We start from the raw sequence: 22585 nt of genomic DNA on the forward strand, positions 1-22585 counted from the left end.
CTGACCATTGCCAACCTTGCTGGATTAGGCAACCTTTCCACCTGCCTCATGTGTGCAGCCCTGGAATGCCCTCCTCTAGCAGCAGCCCCAGTTGCCAGCTGGTCATCTGCCCTTAAGGTCTCCACCATGCAACCCATAATTATCCCCAATGTCCCTCTGTACTTCACACCAGGGTACGCACAGGTGCCCCTTGGCTACTCCAATGCATCCACTCAACTGTGCAACACCACAATGCCACCCTCCCAGCCAATAACAGCACCAGCAGCATTTTTCTTCTGGTGCAATTATACACTCACCAAACATCTTAACATCGGTAGCAGTTCTGCCCTCCTGTGTCTACCTGTCACTCTAGTTCCGCAGCTCACTGTCTACACCCCAGCTGAATTCCAGACCAGAGACACCCAGACACATAGTCACCGCAGTAAAAGAGCAGTTTTTCTCCCGGTTGTTGTAGGCCTTTCCCTAGCTTCGTCAGCAGTCGCGGTGGAACTGAGTGGCGGCGCCCTGGGACACTCCATCACCACAACCAATCAGTTAGCCGAACGCTTCCAATCGACACTCGATATCTGTGCAGAATCCTTAGCCTCCATACAAAGACAAATAACTTCTGTTGCTCAAGTTACCTTACAGAACCGCCGCGCTCTGGACCTCCTCACGGCAGAAAAGGGAGGAACCTGCCTCTTCCTCCAGGAGGAATGCTGTTATTACATCAATGAGTCGGGAATTGTGGAAACCAATCTACAGAACCTTAACAAAGTAAGCCGTGAGTTACAGAGCACCAGGCCAACAACAGATGGAACTTCTCCCTGGTGGAGCACTTCTCTGTACTCCATTTTAGCCCCCATAATAGGACCCATAATTTTATTTACACTTTTACTTTTAATTGCTCCTTGTTTTATCCAGTTTTTCCAAAACAGGCTCTGCAACATCACCCAAGCTTCAGTTCACCAAATGATGTTGCAGCCTCATGAACCCCAATATGAAACTCTCCGGAGCCTCGATATGAATTCCCCCATCGTGCGTCCACCCTAGAATCCCAGTACTCCGCCTTAGAAAGCCCCCCTCCCCCTTAAATCGTCGTCCATGGTCACCATGAAGCAGTTACCGAAAGACAACATCGTCCATTTTCCCTATAGGGTGGAGTCTGGGATGAAGGATCTTAGCACAAGTAACTCCATTTTGATTTGGGAACTATGTTAAGTTCTTGAAACTTACCCTGTACCTACCCCCCCTCCCTTGAATAAAACCAGCATATTTTTACTAACAGGACGCTTGCTCAGTCAGCTTGCCCACCTTCTAGACGCTTGCTCAGCCAGTTTGCCCAACTCCCCCTCAACTCCCAGAAAATTTTTACAATCACTTCCTTTTCTTACAATTCCTTGAGTAAGCATAGTTATCCCCTTTTTTCCCCCTGTGCCTGTCAGAAAGGGTTATAAAAACACCACTCAAACGTCCCTCTGTGCGGCTTCAATAACTCAATGCCCTGAGTTGCTGATCCCGCCCACAAACTTCTCAATAAAGCCTGCTTCTAAAACTTTCTTAATTGGATCTCTGGTTCTGTTTCGCTCCCAAATAAACCTTACAGAAGAGTCTCACCTCTTCCTTGCAGCAGACGCCGAAAAGAAACACCAAGACCCTGGGGGACTCCTGGAAAGATGGAAAGCCACAATCCGTAATGTGTGGGCAAAAACAAATCCCCCGGGGCTGGCTAAACACCGGGCACCCATTGTAGTTCAATTACAAAGCTCTGCCACTCCAATTCGAGTAAAACAATACCCAATAAGCCAACTAGGCTATAAAGTTTCTGCCAAAAAGGCCCAGCTGTGTACAAAAATCGTCACCTACCTGGGGTATAAGTTAAAGGATGGCAATCAAACTTTGTCAAATAGCAGAATCCAGGCCATCCAAGCTATACCCAAACCCACCACCAAAAGACAGGTACGGGAATGTCTAGGGGCAGTAGGATATTGCTGCCTGTGGATCCTGGGTTTTGCAGAATTAGCCAAACCACTCTATGCAGCTACTGGAGCAACAAAGGCTGAACTAATATGAACAGAGGTAGAAGTAAAGGCTTTCCAGAAGCTGAAGACTGCACTGGTAAGTGCTCCTGCCCTAGCCCTTTCTAACCTCAAAAAGCCCTTTCACCTTGTGTGTTGGTACAGGCTCTCAGGCCCTAAAAACGACCCGTAGCGTACCTCTCCAAAAGACTCGACCCAGTAGTTGCTGAATGGCCTAACTGCTTGAGGGCAATTGCAGCCACCGCCCTGATGGTGAAAGAAGCCTCAAAGCTCACTTTTGACCAGAACCTCGTCATCACTGCTCCTCACAATGTAGAGCAACTCCTCCGGGCTCCTCCAGACAGATGGCTCTCAAATTCCAGAATCACCCAGTACCAAGCCAAGTATCTAATGGCAACAGACTGGCTGATCAGGCTGCGCGCCAAGCAGCCAGCTCCAAAACCATCCTGCCTCTGCTAGAACCCTCTAACAACCTTGAGCCTCCCCATTACTCACAAGCTGAACAAGAACTGGCCAAAATTAGCAGAGCTCCTGCACAAGGATTATGTAATTAAAGGACTGTACCAGCTAACCAGAAGTGAAGCTGCAAGGTGCCCGGTATGTGCTCAGGTAAATGCTAACCCTGTCCCAGTTCATCACCCAGGACAAAGATACCAAGGAAAAGCTCCAGGTGAACATTGGAAAGTAGATTTGACTGAACTCCCACGAGCACCAGGCAACTTCAGGTATCTCCTTGTTTTTCTGGACGCTTTTTCTGGCTGGACAGAGGCCTATCCCACAAAGAGAGAAACTGCCCTCATTGCAGTTAAAAAGTTAGTCTTTGAAATGATTCCCAGATTCAGACTCCCTATGTTCATAGGATCTGACAATGGCCTGGCGTTTACTGCCCACTTAACAAAATTACCAACTGGGGTGCTAAAAACCAATGGGAAGTTGCATTGTAGTTACCGACCACAAAGCTCTGGACAGGGAGAAAGAGCAAATAGAACAATTAAGGAAGTTCTCACTAAATGAAAGTTAAAAACTGGCGGAGATTGGGTTAGCCTCCTACCTTTTGCCTTGCTTCGGGTGAGATGTACACCTCAAAAGCATGGTTATTCTCCATTTGAGATAATGTACGGGTTTCCACGCCCATTGTTACCTAAGATTGGAAGTAAAGTGTTAAGCGAAATCAAAAACCATAACATGGTTAAGTCATTACGGGCCTTGCAAGCAGAGCGCCAGCGAATCAGAAACAACGTGCCGTCCGACCAGACTCCGGCCCGCGACGAGGAAAGCCGAAAACCCCTCTTCAACCCCGGCGACCTAGTGTGGGTAAAAAGACTAAGTCCAGGTCAACTAGAACCACGCTGGGAAGGACCATACCCTGTTGTCCTGAGTACCCCGACTGCGGCAAAGGTTGCTGGGAAGAAGGAACCCAAACTAACGCTGGGAGACATCTCGGGACAAGGACTATGTACACCCCATGGGCGTATGCTCCCTTACTAACTAACAACCTTTGTATTTTAACGCACATCATTCCGCAGGTGTATTATCATTCAGGAGAAGGGGGGCGTGAACATCTTAATCTTGACTCTCGCCACTTCACGGGACGTTTCAAACGCGCGCCTGTGCTAGTCCCAGTTTTGCTAGCACTAGGGGTTGCTGGGGCTACCGCACTTGGGAGTACAGCACTAATAAAGGAAGGGGCTGACTTACTGCCCTCAGCCTGCAAGGTAATCATGATCTCCAGGCTCTAGAAAAGTCAGTAACTGCTCTTGAAACCTCCCTAAGCTCCCTAGCCGATAGCGCTACAAAATAGAAAAGGCCTAAACTTGCTGTTTCTTAAACAAGGGGGTTTGTGTATGGCATTAGAAGAAGCATGCTGTTTTTATGTAAATCACTCCGGTGTAATTAAAAAAATATATAACTCCAAAAACAACTGCAAGATAGAAGAAAGGCCCTAACCAGTCAAGAAAACTGGTATCAACAGATGTTTTCAGCCTCTCCCGGGCTCACATCTTTACTTAGTGCCATTGCTGGGCCCCTTATTCTGTTCGTACTTGCCCTCACTGTGGGCCCGTGTGCTTTCAACGCCCTTCTCAAGTTAATCAGAACTCGCTACAAGATATCAAGTTGATGGTTCTTAAAACCAATTATCAGGTTTTAGCAAATAAAAAAGTTAGGGAATCAAGGATTTGATTTAGTTACTAGAAGAGGAGGGAATGTTAAGGCTTAATAGAATAAAATAATTTGTCTTAAGTTACTCCATTTTGAAAAGCTTAAGTGCCACCCCCCCATTCTAGGAGAGGTATGTTATTTTAGAAAAGCAAGTCCCTGTGACCTTGCAAATATCTACTCATAAATGTGAGCAAGAAGTTTTGCAAAATCTTCTGGTCCAAGATAAGCTGAGCAGGACATGCTGAACTACCCGCATCCCTGTTATCTTGTGTAAACACCCTTTCCCATTCCTTGCTCTACCCCCCTCGCCTTGCTGGTTTTAAGTGTATAAAAGGGAAAGAAAAATTTGGCCAGACGCTTCAGCTTTGGACCCTGTGTGGCCATGCTGTAGCCCAAATCCGGAGTTGTCTTCTTGTCTATTTGTCTTTTTGCCTTTCTGTAATAAAGTTTTGCTTTGTTACTTTGCAGCTGCTTGTGGGTCAGTGGTCTGTGTGGGAGCGACTCCGTAACACTTCCTGACGTTCTTGCATTATTTTCGTTGTGGATTTTTGTTGTTGTTTGTTTTCTCCGGTTCTGGGGTGCCTATCAGGGATACTCTCCCACATTCTCATGCTTTCCTCAGAGTTTGTTATATATATAAATTGTCTTTTCTTGGGAGTTTACGTAATAAAATAGGATCCGATTAAACAATTTCTACACATGTTGTTCAATGACATAGGCTACATGTTTCACATTATACCAACTTTTGGGGGGAGTGGAAATGCGCTCCATCTATATTTTAAGAAATAGATTTCAAGGGGAAATGGAGTGTCATGGTTATCTAGTGTCTGTATAATAGAAAGATCATATGTGGAAGACTTCAGCAAACAAATTTATTTTCTCAATGTTTAAGAAGCTAGAAATAAAAATCAGGCAATTAGCTTTAGTTCCAGGCCATTTCTCTCTGTTACTCGGGGTGAAGGACATTCCTCTTCAGCTTGTTTTTGGTTCCCCTTCTGCCTCGGCACCTATATTTCCCGTGTCCACTTGCCTTCTCTGCTTTTTACAATTTTTTAAATAAATCATTTTCTTGGGGCTGTCACACCTCTCATAACAACCTATACATCAGTTGTACTGAAACATTTGTGCATACTTAGACATCATCCTTTTCTAAACGGTTTCTTTCTTTTTGAGTCCTTGGCGTCGGCTCCTCTTTTTTGCCCCTTTTTCCATACTCTCCCACCCTCATGGGACCCTCATCAATGCTAAATTATTATTGTTTTGATATCTTACAGTGCCCGCTGTCTCCCTTCACCCAAGTTACTGTTGTTTGTCCCCGTGGCTGTGAGGTGGGGTGATTATACATTCATCACTGTAGTCGGTTACCAGCGTCTCCCATTTCTCCTCCCACCTTCCCCCTACCAACAGGTATCGCACCTCCCATTCCTGTTCCACATGGATGACCAGTTCTGGATTCAGTATGTCGAAAGATCTTATCTGCGCCAGGGCATATGCTCAAGTGTAGCTTGATTGTGAGTTGAAACTCGGGTCATGAGAGTGAGGTGGAGGGGAAGAATGACAGAACTAAGGAACATTGTGTGTTCTCTCGGTGTTATGCTGCACCCTGGCTGTCCTGTTCTTTCCCTTGACCCTTGTGTGAGGGAATGTCCACTTGTCTCTGGATGGGCTTTGGATCTCCACTCTGAATTCCATCATTTGCATTGTGTTATTAGTTTGGTTTTTGATGCCTGGTATCTTATTCTGTCTTCACCTCGTGGTCACAAAGGCTGGTGTGCTTCTTCCATAGGGTTTTGTGGCTTCCGAGTTACATGGCCAATGTTTATGTTCAAGCCTTTAAGACCCCAGATGCTATATCTTTTGAAAGCTGGACACCATCAGCTTTCTTCACCTCCTTTGCTTATGCACACATTTGTCTTGAGCAAACATGTTGGGAAGGTGAGCATCATGGTCTTCCAAGTTAATAGAACAAAGTGTTCTTGAACTGAGGAGTACTTGAGTGGAGGATCAATGTCCATCTGCTACCTCAATACTAAACCTATAAGTAAATATATGCACATAGATCTATTTCCCCATCAACATATTTAAATATATTTATACATGTACACGCCTGTATTTAGACCTTTATAAATGCCCTTTGCCTACTAGTTCTTTCCTTGATTTCCTTTTACTTTCCTCTTGTCCCACTGTCATGCTCAGCCTTCTTTTGGGTTTCAGTAATTCCTCTTGGTTACATTGCCCTTGATCAAGTCCTAACAGGCCTCTTACACACGCCTCGACACTGATTTTGGATCACTTGTCGTTCCCTTGTCCCTCGGTTGATTAACACCACTTCCTTTCCTCCACCTCCCCCTTTGCTATGTACCCCCGGGAACACTGGTCCCATTGCTTTCCCCTCCAGATGGTTTATCCAGCCTATCTTCTAGACATAGACCTGAGGAGATCATAATATGCACACAAAAAACAAGACAGAGCAAAAGAAAGGGACAAAAGGAAGCAAAACTATGGCACCACCAAAAAGCCAATGACACAAAAAAGGGAAAGCCTGTAAATGGTTCAAGGCCTGTTTGCTGACCTTTAGGAGTGTTCTCTGGTTGAGTCTGATTGGGTTACACGCACTGGACCAAAAGTCGTTTGTGGTACTCCACAGGACTTCCTTGTTCTGCTCCCCGTGCTGTTCTGTTGCATTCCTCCAGAGTTTTGCCTCGGTATGGTGGTGTCAGATCGGGCACAAATCCCCCACTGTCTCCAGTGTTGTCCCCTGAAGGGCTATGTGTCAGTGAGGGATGTCGTGTGTCATAGTGGGGCCAGCCATATGGTCCTCTCTGTGCATTGGCTGCTCTGAGTGGGGATATCATCCTCAAGGCTTGGTGGGCCAGGGTGTGCTCCACTCTCTCTTCCTCGCCCGTCATTTGCTCCCCAGTGCTCTGATCAGACATGTCACTCTCCCTGAGCTATAGCTTCAATGCGGTCCTCTGATGTAAATTCTTCTGTTGGGAGGGGTGGCTGTCCACGAAGTAGGGATTGGGGCCTGGCCCTCAGACCTTTCTCTTGGTTCCCTGCTTCATGCCAGTATATTGCATTCACATCTTGGAGCACCGGCATGAAGCCTGGTCCCTCTTTCCCTATGGAGATATAAACAATACCCTCGCCTTGGGTGGGTCAGTGCCCTTTTCTCCACTATCCATTTCTCCTTTTTTTCCTTTTTATTTTTACCTTTTCCTTTTCAGTTGGCTACCATATGTACCCCCTGGATTTGGTCTGTCCCATTCCATACTACCTGGACCTCACTCAGGAACGTTTGTGTACATTTGCTCTTGCCCTATGCCCCTTTTGCATTTTTTAAGCTTACCTCAGCGAAATCATGTTGCACTTGTTCTCTTGTGCGTGGATTACTTCACTTAGCATCATATCATCCAGCGATGTGCTTATTGCGTTCATCAGTACTTCTTAGTGATGTGTAGTGCTCCATTACATTTATGTACCACGGTTTTTTAATCCATTCGTATGTTGATGGAAATTTGGGTTGTTTCCAACTCTTTGCCTTTGTGAATTGTGGCGCAAGGAACATTAGAGCGCAGCTGTCTGGCCGTGGCTTGTTCCTTGCCTCTCTGGGTGTATGTCCACTAGAGGATTTCTGGGTCGTAAGATAGGTAATTTTCCATCTGCTTTAGAAATCACCAAATGGATTGCCATCGTGGCTGTATATACCTACAGGTTCACCAGCAGTGGATGATAGCTCCTATCTCACCACAGCCCCTCCAACACTTGTTGCTTTCTGATTCTTTGAATTGGGCTTTCTTTGAAGGCATTAGGTGGTACCTCATTGTTGTTTTCATTTGCATTTCTCTTATGGCTAAAGATCGGGAACATTTTCTCATATGTTTGTTGGCCATTCTGATTTTTGCCCCCTGTGAAACTTCTGTTCAGGTCCTTTGCCCACCTCCTCAGTGGGAAATAGGTTTTTCTCTTTTGGGAAGCTAGCAGAATAGTGTAGATTTTAGTAATGAGGCCTTTGTCTGATTTGTCATTGCTAAAGATGTTTTCCCAGTCCGTGGACTGCCTTAGTACCCTCTTGGTGAATTATTTCGATGTACATAGGTGTCTTATCTTCAGTATATACCATTTCTCAATTGGTGACTCCTCTGTATGTATGTCCTTCCCTATTTCTGATAGCCTAAGTATTTCCTGCCCCAAAGTTCTCAGGTGTGTCCTTTTCCCCTCATTGATGGCCCTAATTGTTTAGGATTTTACCTTGAGCTCGGTGGTCTACCTTGAGTTGATCCCTTTGCATGGAGTGAGATAAAGGTCTTACTTCATTTTTCCACAGGTAGATCTCCATTTTTTCCAGCACCACTTGTAGAAGAGGGCATCTGCTTCCCATTTGATATTTTGGGGGCCCTTATCAAAGATCAGTTGTCTGTATGCTGATGATCTGATTCCTGCGTGTTGTTCTTTTCCATTGGTCTGCGTACCTGTCATTGTATCAATACCATGTGGATTTGACCACCGTGGTTGTATAACATATGCCAAAGTCAGGTAAAGGAAGCCCTCCCACTGTATCCTTCCTTTTGAGGAGTTCTGGGCTAATTCGGGGCTTCTTCTCTCTCCATAAGGAGTTGGTAATCAGGTTTTCCATTTCTTTGAAGAAAGAGGAGGGTAATTTCATTGGGATTTTGCATTAAACTTAGATAGTGCCTTGGCCAAAACTGGCATATTCACTAGGTTGAGACTTCCAATCCATAAGCATGGGCTATCCTTCCATTGGTTGAGTTCACCCTTGCTTTCTTGTAATAGTGTTCTGTAGCTTTCCTCATATAAATATTTTGTTCTTTTAGTCAGGTATAGCCCTAGTTATTTCCATTTGTGCTTTGCTATTGTCAAGGGTACCACCTTTTGGTATCTCCTCTTCTGTGGTCTTATTCGATGTGTATTGCAGTCTGATACACTTCTGTTTGTTGGTGTTGTAACCTGCCACTCTGCGATGTTCCCCTCTCACTTCTTGCACTCCCCTCAGGTGCTTTTGGGATTTTCCATATATAAAATCATATCATCTTCAAACAACGATAGTTTCACCTCTTCCTTCCCCAAGTGAATACCTTTCACGCCATTTGTTTGCCTTACCTTTTGTGTTGGGTGTTTTTCTAGTAACACTTGTTGAAGAGGGCATCAGCTTCTCATTTGATAATTTTGGGGTCCTTATCAACGATCAGTTGTCTCTATGCTGATGATTTCATTTCTAGGTTTTCGTTCTATTCAATCGGTCCGAACATCTGTCATTATAACAGTACCATGTGGTTTTCACCATGGTGGTTCAATCGTAGGTGCTAAAGTCAGGTAAAGCAAGTCCTTCGACTTTATCCTTCTTCTTGACGAGTTCCCTGAGAATTCTGGCCTTCTTCTCTTTCCATATGAAATTGCTGGTCAGTGTTTTCCAATTCATTGACAAAGGATGTTGGTACATGTAGTAGGGTACCATTACATTTGTCTAGTACCTTGGGCATGACAGAAATCTTTGCTATACTACGTGTTCTGATGTATGACCATGGGATATCCTTCCATTTCTGGAGGTCACTTTGGGGTTTCTTGTAATAGTGATCTGTAGTTCTCCACATTCAAATCGTTTTGGGCTTTTTGGTTAGGTATACCCCTAGGTATTTAAATTTGTCAAAGTATCCAGCCCTTAACACATCATCATGGGTTCTGTAGGCACAATTATACAGGGATAATAAGTAAAGACTATAGTCAAGTCATAGAGAATCAGAAGAGACAGAAGATATGTTGAAATAATGGAGTCAAACACATTTCATGGTTGCATGATCATCTCAGCTCCTCTTGGTGGTACAGGCCAGGAGAGAGTGCAGGAGAGATTTACTGCTAACCAAGGCTTATATATCTTTGGGGGTATGCATGGCTCTTAATTGCAGGTAGAGACATACATCACAGAAAGGGGTTGTACAATAGCCAATACAATCAATGGGGGGGATATACAATGTGCATAAGCGGAACAGCAAGCAGATGAGCTGGGGTGACGGCATGACAGGAAAGGGTGGAATTAGAGATATACGTGTGACAAGAAGGGTGAACCATTCATTCATGATGGAGGCCTACCTTGGTCACTCTTGAGTGGCCTTGACCTCCCTGGGCTTTCCTACAAGAAAACAATTTACTACTGCCCTTATCAGAAGGAGGTGGGCCCTACTTAGGGTGTGACAGACTGCACAGTCTGATTCCTCTAGATAGCTGATAACCCTTAGGGAGTATAACCTCTGACCTACTTCTGTTCACCTCCAAGTGGATAGTCACTTACCACGTGTAGGAGGCAGCTTAGTTTGCCATATATTTAGGCGAAACAACTTGGGAGAAGTCTTTCTGTTTCCAACTTCAATTTGTGCTGTATTATTGTGAAGGGTACTAAATTGTTTATCTTCTCTTCCATGGACTATGCTGATGGATATAGTAGTTCCATAGCCTGCTGTTTGTTGATCTTGTATGCTTCCACTCTGCCATATTCCTCTCTCACTTCCTGCACTCCCCTTGTGGAGCTTTTGGGTTTTCTGTTTATAAAATTATATCACAAAAAAAATTATATCACCTGAGAATAAAGATAATTTCACCTCTTTTTCCTCAGATGTATACCACTGATCTCTTTCCTTTCCCTTATGTTGTTAACTAGGAACCCCAGAACGTTGTTAAATAGCAGAGGGTGCAAGGGGCATCCAGTCTGGTTGACATTTTCAGCGCGATTCCTTTGTCTTTTTTCCACTGAATACAAATTTTGGTGTTAACTTTTCATTTGTAGCTTCATATATAGCTTGTTGTAGAGGGCAAATTAGAAGAATTTTTATATTATCTTGAAGAATTTCCCTTCCATTCCGATCTTTGTAATGTGTTAAACAGGAACGGGTGCTGGATGATATTGAATGTTTTTTCTGTGTGTATTGATATTATCATGTGGTTTTATTCCTCTTTCTTACCAATACCCTGAATAAGGCTAATGGACTTGCAGATGTTGAAACCTCCATGCATCCTTGGAATGAATCCCACTTGTTCATGGAGAATTATTCGTTTTATCATATTTTGAATTATATTGACCAGTATTTTGTTAAGGATTTTGAATCAATGTTCATTAGAAAGATCAGAATGTCATTCTCAATCCTTGTGGATCCTTCCCCACTTTAACTATCGGTAATCTGCTAGATTCATAGAGAAAATCTGGGAGTTGGCCATTTGTGTAGGATTGTTGTCAGCTCTTGCCTGAATGCTTGCCAGCATTTTCCTGTGAAGCCATCTGGCCCAGGGGATATTTTAGTTGACATTTTCTTGATAACCTTGTCTATTTTCTCTATTTCTCTGAGTCTGTTGAGTTGCTTGTGGTCCATCTGGGAGGGTATTTGTCCATGTCTTCCAGGATGTTGAATTCATTGGTGTAACGGTACTCATAGTACTATACAATTCAGCTTTAAATATCATTAGAGCCCATTGTAGTTTTCCCTGTTTTATCCCTCAGTGGCGTGACTATTGTTATATGTTCCTTTCTTTCTTTGGTTAGGTTTGCAGTGGCCTACCTATTCTGTTAATCTGTTCAAAGAAACAACTATTTTACTGCATTGATTTGTTTGCATTGTTTTCACGTTTTCCAAGTTATTCACGTCTGCCCTAATTGTTTGTTATTTCGTTTCTTTTGCCATTTGTAGCATTGTCCTGTTAACTCTGTCATCAGGATCAATCACACCACTTAGTACGGTGACACTCTTCCTGACCTGTTGATCCAAAGGCATGAGAAGTCCAAAGTGGCCAGGGGGCATTCTCAGCTGCCACTTCAGTGGAATCCGTGCTGTGTTTCCAGGTGGGAGAGTTCCTTTCTTCAGGACCAGGACCTCCAGGCCTGAGGAACACAGGGTTGTTGGGACAGGAAGCAAACATGCTTCAAGGGGATCACTAGGAGTAATAGTGAGTGGTGCCACTCCAGCTTCCACCCCTTGGTTCCTGGACCCATGAATTCTGGCTCTTGGAGACACAGCACCATATATTGGCCGCTGGTTTAGAGCGTATACAGCTTCCTGGAGATCAGGAAGCCCCGCAAGTTGTTGCCACCTACTTGGCGTCGTAATTGCGTCTTTAGGAGCCCATTCCATCGTTCCATCAAGCTGGCAGCTTCAGGATGATGAGGAACATGATACGGCCAGTGGATTCCATGGGAATGGGCCCATTGCCACACTGGATTTGCTATGAAGTGAGCTCCTTGATCTGAAGCAAAGCTATGTGGGATGCCATGCCGGTGCATGAGGCATTCTTTGAGTCCACAAATAGTAGTTTTGGCAGAAGCATCACGTGCAGGGAAGGCAAATCCATATCGAGAGTAGGTGTCTATTCCAGTAAGAACAAAACGCTGTCCCCTCCATGATGGAAGTGGTCCTATGGAATCAACCTGCCACCTACTTGCTGGTTGATCTCCCCGAGGAATTGTCCCATCTCTTGAACGTAATATTGGTTTCTGTTGCTGGCAAATGGACACTCAGCAGTGGCAGTGGCCAAGTCAGCCTTGGTGAGTGGAAGTCCATGTTGCTGTGCCCATGCATAACCTCCATCCCTGCCGCCATGTGCACTTTGTTCATGTGCCCATTGGGCGATAACAGGGGTGGCAGAGGAAAGAGGAGGACCAGTCTCCACAGCGTGTGTCATCTTATCCACTTGATTATTAAAGTCCTCCTCTTCAGAGGTAATCCTTTGGTGAGCATTCACGTGAGATACAATTAACTTTACTTTCTTGGCCCATTCAGAGAAGTCTATCCACATACCTCCTTGTCACCAATTTTCCAATCATGGTCCTTCCAATTCCCTGACCATTCAGCCAAGCCATTAGCCACTGCCCATGAATCAGTATATAATCTCACATCTGGTCATTTTTCCTTATATGCAAACTGAACGGCCAGGTGCACTGCTCGAAGTTCTGCCCATTGGGAAGATATCCCTTCACCACTGTCCTTTACGGAGATCCCAGAAAAGGGCTGTAGTGCTGCTGCTGTCCACTTATGAGTGGCACCTGCATATCGTGCAGAGCCGACCGTAAACCAAGCATGACTTTTTTGGTCTTCACTTAAAGTATGGTAAGGAACTCCCCAGGAGGCCATAGGTGCAGACTGGGAGAACGGAGGCAATGTAACAGGAGTGGAGACTGTTGGCATTTGGGCCACTTCTTCTTGCAGCTTACTTGTTCCTTCAGGTCCTGCTTTGGCCCGATCTCGTATATACCACTTCCATTTAACAAGGGAGTGTTGCTGCGCACATCCAACTTTATGATTACGTGGGTCAGACAATAGCCACTTCATGATAGGTAATTCAGGCCTCATGGTGACTTGGTGGCCCATGGTGAGGCCTTCAGTCTCCAGCCAGGCCCAGTAACAGGCCAACAGCTGTTTTTCAAAGGGGGAGTAGTTGCTTGCAGAGGATGGCAAGACTTTACTCCAAAATCCCAATGGTCTATCTACGCTGTGATTCACGAATAAGGGTCTGCCAAAGACTGCACAATGCATCTTGATCTACAACTGACACCTCTAGCACCATTGGGTCAGCTGGATCATATGGTCCCAGTGGCAAAGCAGCTTGCACGGCAGCCTGCACTTGTTGAAGAGCCTTTTCTTGTTCTGGGCCCCACTCAAAAATGGAGGCTTTTCGTGTCACTTGATAAATAGGTCGAAGTAGAACACCCAAGTGAGGAATATGTTGCCTCCAAAATCCGAAGAGGCCCACTAGGCGTTGTGCCTCTTTTTTAGTCGTTGGGGGAGCTAAATGTAATAGCTTATCCTTCACTTTAGTAGGAATATCTCGACATGCCCCACACCACTGGACCCCTAGAAATTGTACTGATGTGGAGGGTACCTGAATCTTTGTTGGGTTAATTTCCCAACCCCTTGTACGCAGATATTGTACCAATGAATTTAGAGTCTTTGATACATCCTCCTGAGTGCGTCCAATCAGCATAATGTCATCAATATAATGGACCAGTGTGACATGCTGTGGAATAGACAGGTGGTCAAGGTCCCTTCGGACTAAATTATGGCACAGGGCAGAAGAGTTGATGTACTCCTGGGGGAGAGTTGTGAAAGTATATTGTTGCCCTTGCCAGGTGAAGGCAAACTGCTTCTGGTGGGCCTTTGAGACTGGTATGGAGAAGAAGGCATTAGCCAGATCAATAGCTGCATACCATGTACCAGGAGAAGTATTAATTTGCTCAAGCAATGTAATCACATCTGAGCCAGCAGCTGCAATTGGAGCTGACGATAATACACTGTCATTCTCCAGGATCCATCTGTCTTCGTTACAGGCCAAATTGGTGAATTAAATGGGGGAGGTAGTAGGAATCCCCACCCCTGCATCTTTCAAGTCTTTGATGGTGGCACTGATCTCTGCAATCCCTCCAGGCATGCGGTATTGCTCTTGGTTTACTCTTTTCCTAGGTAATGGCAATTCTAATGGTGTCCACTTGGCCTTTCCTACCATGATAGCCCTTATTCCACATTTTAGGGATCCGATATGGGGGTTCTGCCAGTTACTAAGTATGTCTATTCCAATGATGCATTCTGGAACTGGGGAAATAACCACAGGATGGGTCCCGGGGCCCACTGGACCCACAGTGAGGCGTACTTGAGCTAAAACTCCATTGATAGCTTGACCTCCATAAGCCCCCACTCTGATTGGTGGGCCTTTGAAACATTTTGGGTCTCCTGGAATTAGTGTCAGTTCTGAGCCGGTGTCTAGTAATCCCCGAAAAGTTTGATTATTTCCTTTCCCCCAATGAACAGTCACTGTTGTGAAAGGCCGCAGGTCCCTTTGGGGAAGGCTAGAAGGAAGACTAACAGTATGAACCTTCAGTGATGTAGCAGGATCCTCCTTACAAGGGACCCGGCCTCCCCTTCATTCAAGGGGTTGTGGGTCTGTAAACTGGCTCAGGTCTGGGAATTGATTGAGCGATCGTGACTGTCTATTCTGCTGTTCACCTGATCTACCATTCTTTTGCCTGTACAGATCACGTAAATATTTAGTAGGCTTCCCATCTATTTCATTCCTAGGGACACTGCAGCTAAGTAGCCAATGCCATAATTCCACACGAGACAGGTTGCTTTGATTGTTATTGAAAACTCGTTGTCTATTATAACCACGCCCACCCTGTCTCCGTGGATCCAGTGCTGACACCTGCCCTCTACCATCACGGGGACCAATCAGCCCCATTGTGGGCAAATGTCGGAGTTCGCTTCGGGCAGTGCCCACTGTTAATCCTGGTGCACATAGAATAGCAATTACAGGAGTCTTAAGAGATGCTGGGGCCCACTTCACAAACTTGTTCCTTATGGTTGTGGTAAAGGGTATGTCTTCAGGTCACCCCCTTTTTGGATCTATGGGAATATCTTGATAGATCCATTCTAACATACCAATTTCTCTAAGCTTTTGGATGCCTTCCTCTACAGTGTACCAAGGCAGGTCAGGTACTTCAAGTTGGTCTAATCTAGGCCATCTGGCAGTCCATGCTTCATTGAACTAACCAAATAAAGACTTAGATCCTTTTTTAGCCTGTCTCGCAGAGACATTGAAAGAAGAGTCTGTGCTTAGGGGTCCCATATCCAGAAACTCAGACTGGTCTAATATTACATTTCGTGCACCAGTATCCCACACCCTGAGTAACCATTCCCATGGGTATTCTCCAGGCTTTTGCTTGTACGCATTTGAGAACTCAAGCAGGTCTTTATGTGTGTAGCGCACTTCTTCTTGGATAATCTTCTCAACCTCACCTTTAGGAGGTTTCTGAGACTTCATTTTAGTGACAGGTCTAGTGGAAATAATGGGTGCTGAGGGTGTTTCCTGGGTGCTCTCAGCAATACCTTGCGAGGCATCTTCCTCAGGTAATGCTACTGATGCAGCCCCACCTGGCCTATCAACTTGAATCGTTTGGCTAATCTGCTCAGGTGTTTCTAAGGGCTCAATATCCTCTTCTTCCGGATCATCAGCCCCTATGTTCCCATCCCATGTTTCAGGGTCCCAACTTTTCCCAATGAATGCCCTTACTTTGTTTTCAGACACTACTCTAGATCTGCAATTCAGCTGCCATTGTCATTCAGCCACTCGTATAATGAGACTCTGGACCTGGTTCTCAGCAATGTCAGCTCTTTTACTAGAGGAGAGAAGGCTCTCCTTTGTAGCACAGATGGAAGTTTTCAAATCTGTTAGTCTGCATGTGAGGCGTGCTTTTGAGGCTCTGAGATCATCCCTCTCCTTAATAACACTTTCCATCGTATGAAGGACCAGCCAACCAGCTTCGCTATACTTGTCATTTTCACAAAACTCCTGGAAAATATCAAATATACGATTGCCAAGAGCATCTCCTTTATCCAGCATGTCATCTACTTTAGGTGCTACTTTAATATTATCTTTGCTATTTCAGACCATGGATTAGTACGGGTAGTAGACGTATCCCCGTCAAGACTAAATAGGTTGGAAAACCAATTTAAGAAATCCATATTTGGTGCCAAAGGGACCAGGTATAAGGCATCATGCAAAAAAAAAAGAATATGTGTGCGTGTGTGTGTGTATATATATATATATATATATATATATATATATACCATAATGAATGAAGGGGGAAGTGCAGAGTGGAGACCCAAGGCCTAAGCGTCGGCCACTGGAGATCCCCTCAGAGAGGGGTTTAGGAGAGGAGATGGGTCAGTCAGGGTGCGAGGTAGTGCCGATGAAGAGCAAAGCTTTCCCCCAGATTCTGGATGCTTCCTCCCCCCAACTACCATGATCCGAATTCTACCTTAGAGGGCTGGATAGGGCAGAGGTTGTACATTGGTAATATGAGGGCTGGAGGCACAGGGAATCCAGGGTGGATGATATCTTCTGGACCAAGGGTGTGAGGGATGATGCTGGGAGAGTATAGGGTGAGTGGGTTGGAAGGGGGAACTGATTACAAGGATCCACATGTGACCTCCTCCCTGGGAGAGGGACGGCAGAAAATGTGGGAAGGGAGACTTGGGATAGAGCAAGATATGACAAAATAACGATGTATAAATTACAAAGGGCACATGAGGGAGGGGGGAAAGGGGAGGGAGGAGGAAAAAAAAGGACCTGATGCAAAGGGCCTAAGTGGAGAGCAAATGCTTTGAGAATGATTGGGGCGGGGAATGTATGCATGTGCTTTATACAATTGATGTATGTATATGTATGGATTGTGATAAGAGTTGTATGAGTCCCTAATAAAATGTAAAAAAAGAAAGGAAAAAAAAGAAAGAAAAGAAAATGATTAGGGCAAAGAATGTACAGATGTGCTTTACACAATTGATGTATGTATATGTATGGACTGTGGTAAGAGTTGTATGAGCCCCTAATAAAACGTTTAAAAGAAAAAAGAGAAATCCATATTTGTCAAACTGGCTGCAGCGCCAGGCCAGGCGCAGGGGCGGCGGAGGCAGTGGCGAGGGCGGCGTGAGAGCGAGGCTCTGGCCCTGCGCAGGCCCAGGCCAGAGGCGGCTAGGAGGGCGAGGCATGCTGACCTGCAGGCCGCGAGCGGCGGCAGCGGCGGCAAGGGGCGCAGGGGTTCCTGGGAGGCGCAGCGTCAGGCCCTGGCGCGCGCCCGCCGCCCCTTCCCAGCGCCATGGCCGACCGCGCAACTTGTGGCCAAAGTTTGGCCCCATCCTCCGGAGTGCGCGGGGCGGCCCGCGAAGTTGGCTGCGGCCCCCGCCGCGGCTTGGGCCGGCCCATGGCCCGCGCGCCCCCGCCGGAGCCCCTGGGCGGCCGGGCTCCTGCCCCCGGGGCCCCCGGGCCTCAACGCCAGTGCGCCTCCCCCGGCCCAGGGCCCGCGCACGCGTGGGAAAGTTGGCCTGGAACCGGCCCGACCAGTTCCGCCGGCGCGCACACCGGCCGCAGAAGTTGGTGCTGCAAAACTTTTTTGGGGGGTTCCGCGGGAGCCCCCGTGCGTCGGGACCGGATGCGCGCCGGCTAGCGACCCCTGCGCCGAGAGAGGTACCCCCAGAGCGACGCGCAGCGGGGGCGCCCCGGACCCGCGGCCCGGGGGCTATGGCCTTGGTGGCCGGAGGCTGGGGCGGCCCCGGCGGCGGTGGAGACGCGAATGGCGTGGACAAGGTGGGTGGCTACCCGCCCGCCACCGAGGACTCGGCCTCGCCCCCGGGCGCTGCCAGCGACGCCGAGCAGGGCGACGACGAGCGGCAGGGGCTGCAGGTGGACTGTGTGGTGTGCGGGGACAAGGCGAGCGCAAGCACTAGGGCGTCCTCACCTGCCAGGGCTGCAAGAGCTTCTTCAAGCGGAGCATACTCCTCAACCTCAGCTACACCTGCAGGTCCAACCGTGACTGCCAGATTGACTAGCACCACCGGAACCAGTGTCAGTACTGTTGCCTAAAGAAGTGTTCCGGTCGGCATGCGCAAAGAGGCCGTGCAGCGCGGCCGCAGCCCCCACTCGCCGCCAGGTCCTGGCGCCGCGTCTTCCAGCAGCCCCACCCCCCCCCCGGGCTTGGCGCTGGCGGAGGCGGTGGGCGGAGACCTCTTCCCTGGCCAGCCAGTGTGGGAGCTGATCGCACAGCTGCTGCGCGCCAAGCCCTACCTGGCGGTGGCCGGCCACTTTGGCACGGGCGCGGCGAGCGCCTTCGGCCCGGGCGGCGCGGCGCGGTGCTGGGCATCGATAACGTGTGTGGAGCTGGCGGCGCGGCTGCTCTTCAGCACCGTGGAGTGGGCGCGCCACGCGCCCTTCTTCCCCGAGCTGCCCGTGGCCGACCAGGTGGCCCTGCTGCGGCTCAGCTGGAGCGAGCTGTTCCTGCTGAACGCGGCGGAGGCCGCCCTGACCCTGCACACTGCGCCTCTGCTGGCCGCAGCCGGGCTGCACACCGCTCCCATGGCAGCCGAGCGGGCGGTGGCCTTCATGGACCAGGTGCGCGCCTTCCAGGAGCAAGTGGACAAGCTGGGCCGCCTGCAGGTGGACTCGGCGGAGTATGGCTGCCTCAAGGCCATCGCGCTCTTTACTCTTGATGCCTGTGGCCTCTCAGACCCAGCACACGTGGAGAGGCTGCAGGAGAAGGCGCAGGTGGCCCTGACCGAGTACATGCTGACCCAGTACCCAGCCCAGCCCCAGTGCTTCGGCCGCCTGCTGCTGCGTCTGCCTGCCCTGCGCGCCGTCCCAGCCTCACTCATCTCTCAGCTGTTCTTCATGCGCCTGGTGGGCAAGACACCCGTTGAGACGCTGATCCGAGACATGCTGCTCTCGGGGAGTACTTTCAACTGGCCTTAGGGCTCCGGCCAGTGACCGACCTCCAGCGACACAGATGCTCGGGGTCCCCAGGCCAAGGATAGGGACAGCCTCCCCAAGTGGCTAACCAGAACCATGACTAGGGCGAAAGATCATTATGTAATATGCAGTAGCCCTTAGTGACCCTGGTTACAATTTGACTCGGAGGCTACTGGACTTCAGAGCCTTACAAGCCTGGAAGGTTTATTTCAGGCACAGCAAGCACATGCCTCGGCGGTGCTGACTTGCGTTCTGCACCTGGATAGGCACCTGAAGTCATTTGGAGAGGATGTCTATGTAAGTTGGTTTTACATAAATTTCTGTGCTGGATTCCTTGTGCTTGTGGATTTTCTTGTCCTTCTTGGTTTGATGTTATTTTACTACTGAGTTGGCTTTTGTGGTTTTCTTCATTTTGATGGGGTTTCTTTCCTATTTCTTACGACATTCCCTTGATAGTTATTTTCTTATCTAGTGTAAGATGGTCATGTTTCTCTTGTGTACTGCTTGCCTTCCTCTCCATACAGTTTCTTTGCATGTACTTTTCTCCCCCTATTTGCTTCGTGTTTGTCTCCATTGCAGATTGATATTTGTAGCTCTCTCTTTTCAGTCTTGTGTCATATTTGCAGAGCTGCTTCACCTTGGTTACTGTCTGGTGGGGACTGCCTTGCTCATTGATCTCAGGTTTATGTTTGCTCTTCCTTTTGATTCTCCATCCATAGAATAGCCTTCGTATTTTTTTATAACTCATTCCGCTTCTTTGGATTTCTGGAATTCTCCTTGACTGAAAATGCCCTTATTTCTTCTTCATATTTTGCTGGATTTAAGATCCTTGCTTGGCAGTTATTTCTTTTAAAGTTTCATATATGTTGTCACGTTGCCTCATGCCTGCAGAGGTTTGTTGAAGGAAAACAAACAAACAGAAAACCACACTCAGCTTAATTGTTTGCTTTCCCTTTGCAGACCCCCTGCTGGGGCTGCTTCCATAAATGTGCTCCTTACAGTTCTGCTCACAGGCGTGCCCTCGTGGCTCTCAGATTTTGCGTCCATGGCTTTATTCTGAGAAGTCCACTCTCCCATGCCATTTTCCCTGAGCCTTTGGATCCCTCTCCTAGGGAATGCTACTGTAGGTCTGATACGTCTGCTTGACTTACTGTAGATGGCCAACCAATGAATGACTACATCAACCCCGCAAGCTCCAATACTGGACAGAGAATCTGTGCTGAGTGGGCCATATCAATAAACTGAGACTTATCAGAGTTTATGTTCCTTGTACAATAATCGCACAACCTTTATAACGATCCTGACACATAGTCTGAAGGTTTCTGTCTGCACAAGTTAAGGAATTCTAGAATATTTTTGGGGGGTAGAGCATAGCTGTTCCTGGCCCAACACCTGCGCTTCACTTTGGGAACTTGCTATGAGTTAAGTCTAGGTAGAGGTCTGGAGGCCATAAACCGTGGGAGGTGTTTCCTGGGCCCATGCAGCGGTGTCTTGCTCCAGATACAGCCTAAGCACCATTATCGGCACACATCCCAAACTCAGTCATTTGGACGCATGGGGACCCTACAGGACAGAGTAGACCTGTTCCTGTGGGTTCTGAGACTGTAATTCTTCATGAGAGAAGAAAACCTGGTCTTTTGTTAGGGGAGCTGCCCTTGGTTTGACCTTTCTGCTCTTGTGTTTTGTAGCACAGAGGATGATCACTGTGCCATCAGGGCCAGGGATGAAAACACCTTCTTGGTTCGTAGTGATAGATTTCTCAAAACTTACCGAGAGATGTGGGGTATGTACAGTAGCTTTAGGGCTTGCATCAGACATCAGAACCAATTTAGACAACTCATCTTTTCTCATTCTGTTTCTTTAGAACCTCTCCTGGTCCCGTCAAGTCAACTCTGATGCGGAACAACCCTCTACAACAGGGTAAGCTTCCCCTCTGTGTTCCAGAGACTGTAATTCATTATTGCATTAAAATGTTTCTTCCTTTTGCTGTGGTGTAACACGTGGTTTTGAACTGTTGACCTTGACCTTAGCAGCCAATGCATAAGCGCTATGCCACCAGGGTTCTCTAGAGAAGCAAGACCAAGGATACTTGTATGATACATGTATGGACAAATAGTGATTTATATCCACAATTGCCTAAACAGCTATAGAAGCAGGTAAGTCCAGTTTGGTTCAAGTTCATCGGTCATATATAAGCGGGAGACTTCTCCTGTCTCATAGAGCTACGGGAACTGATGGACATGAAAGAGGAAGATGCAGGAAGAGGGTCTCGGGTGGGGAAGGCAGCGCTGCATGAATCTGAGGTGGGATGAATCAATACAAGTTGACATTCCACTGATGGTTAGTGTGATCAGTAGGTGACCTAACAGGAAATTGACAAACCAGATGTAGAATCCAGAAGTGGACAAAGGGAAATGGGCAAGACAAAGCACGCTTCTGCACAGGATTCCTCTTATAATAGAGACGACAACCCAGAAGAGGGCTCATGGGACTTACACCTGATTGATAAGTTGGACTCTAACTCTATTTTCACACAAACAGGTCCAGCTGACAGAAATTCTAATGATCACAGATGAGAAAGAGAACGTTCAAATGTGGTGCACAAAAGGAAAATTAGGACCGCCTCATTCCTCATAAGACACGATGCTTTCTCATTGTCTTTTCCGATAAGAGCAGAACTTTGTGTATCAGCAATTGACGCCGTCTGGCACTTCTGAGTGATGTAACTCTCTCTCTCTATGTATCTGATGAATCCACAACTGATGAAAGAGTAGATAGTTGATGGTCCTATGACATTCACATTCAACATCAGAAACCAGCAAGGCACTGTGATCTTGTAACTTGGTTTAGTAGGGAAGCACAAAGAGCTTATGTTTGGGTATAAGATCCCATTTGGAATCTTTACTAGCAAGTTAATTGGATTGACCTTATTACTCTGTGTGTAGATCTATTCACACAAACACTGCGAAAGCACCTTCTTTTGTTGACCCTCCGATTCTTCTTTCATTCGTTAAGCACAACTTAACTGCTCAAATGTTCCTGAAATTAGAATTTTATTGAAGAGTATTATTTTTCGTTTTTCTCTCAGCTCTACCAATAGTGGTGGGTGGGTCAACAAG

At 47.0% G+C, this 22585-nt stretch overlaps 1 pseudogene; it reads left to right on the forward strand.

Moving 5' to 3' along the window:
• The first annotated feature begins 3203 nt into the window (after window positions 1–3203).
• Window positions 3204–19469, forward strand: LOC142422760 (nuclear receptor subfamily 2 group F member 6 pseudogene; annotated as a pseudogene).
• Window positions 19470–22585: the final 3116 nt, after the last annotated feature.

Source organism: Tenrec ecaudatus, chromosome 12 (genome assembly GCF_050624435.1).
Source record: "Tenrec ecaudatus isolate mTenEca1 chromosome 12, mTenEca1.hap1, whole genome shotgun sequence".
Lineage (NCBI taxonomy): Eukaryota > Metazoa > Chordata > Mammalia > Afrosoricida > Tenrecidae > Tenrec > Tenrec ecaudatus.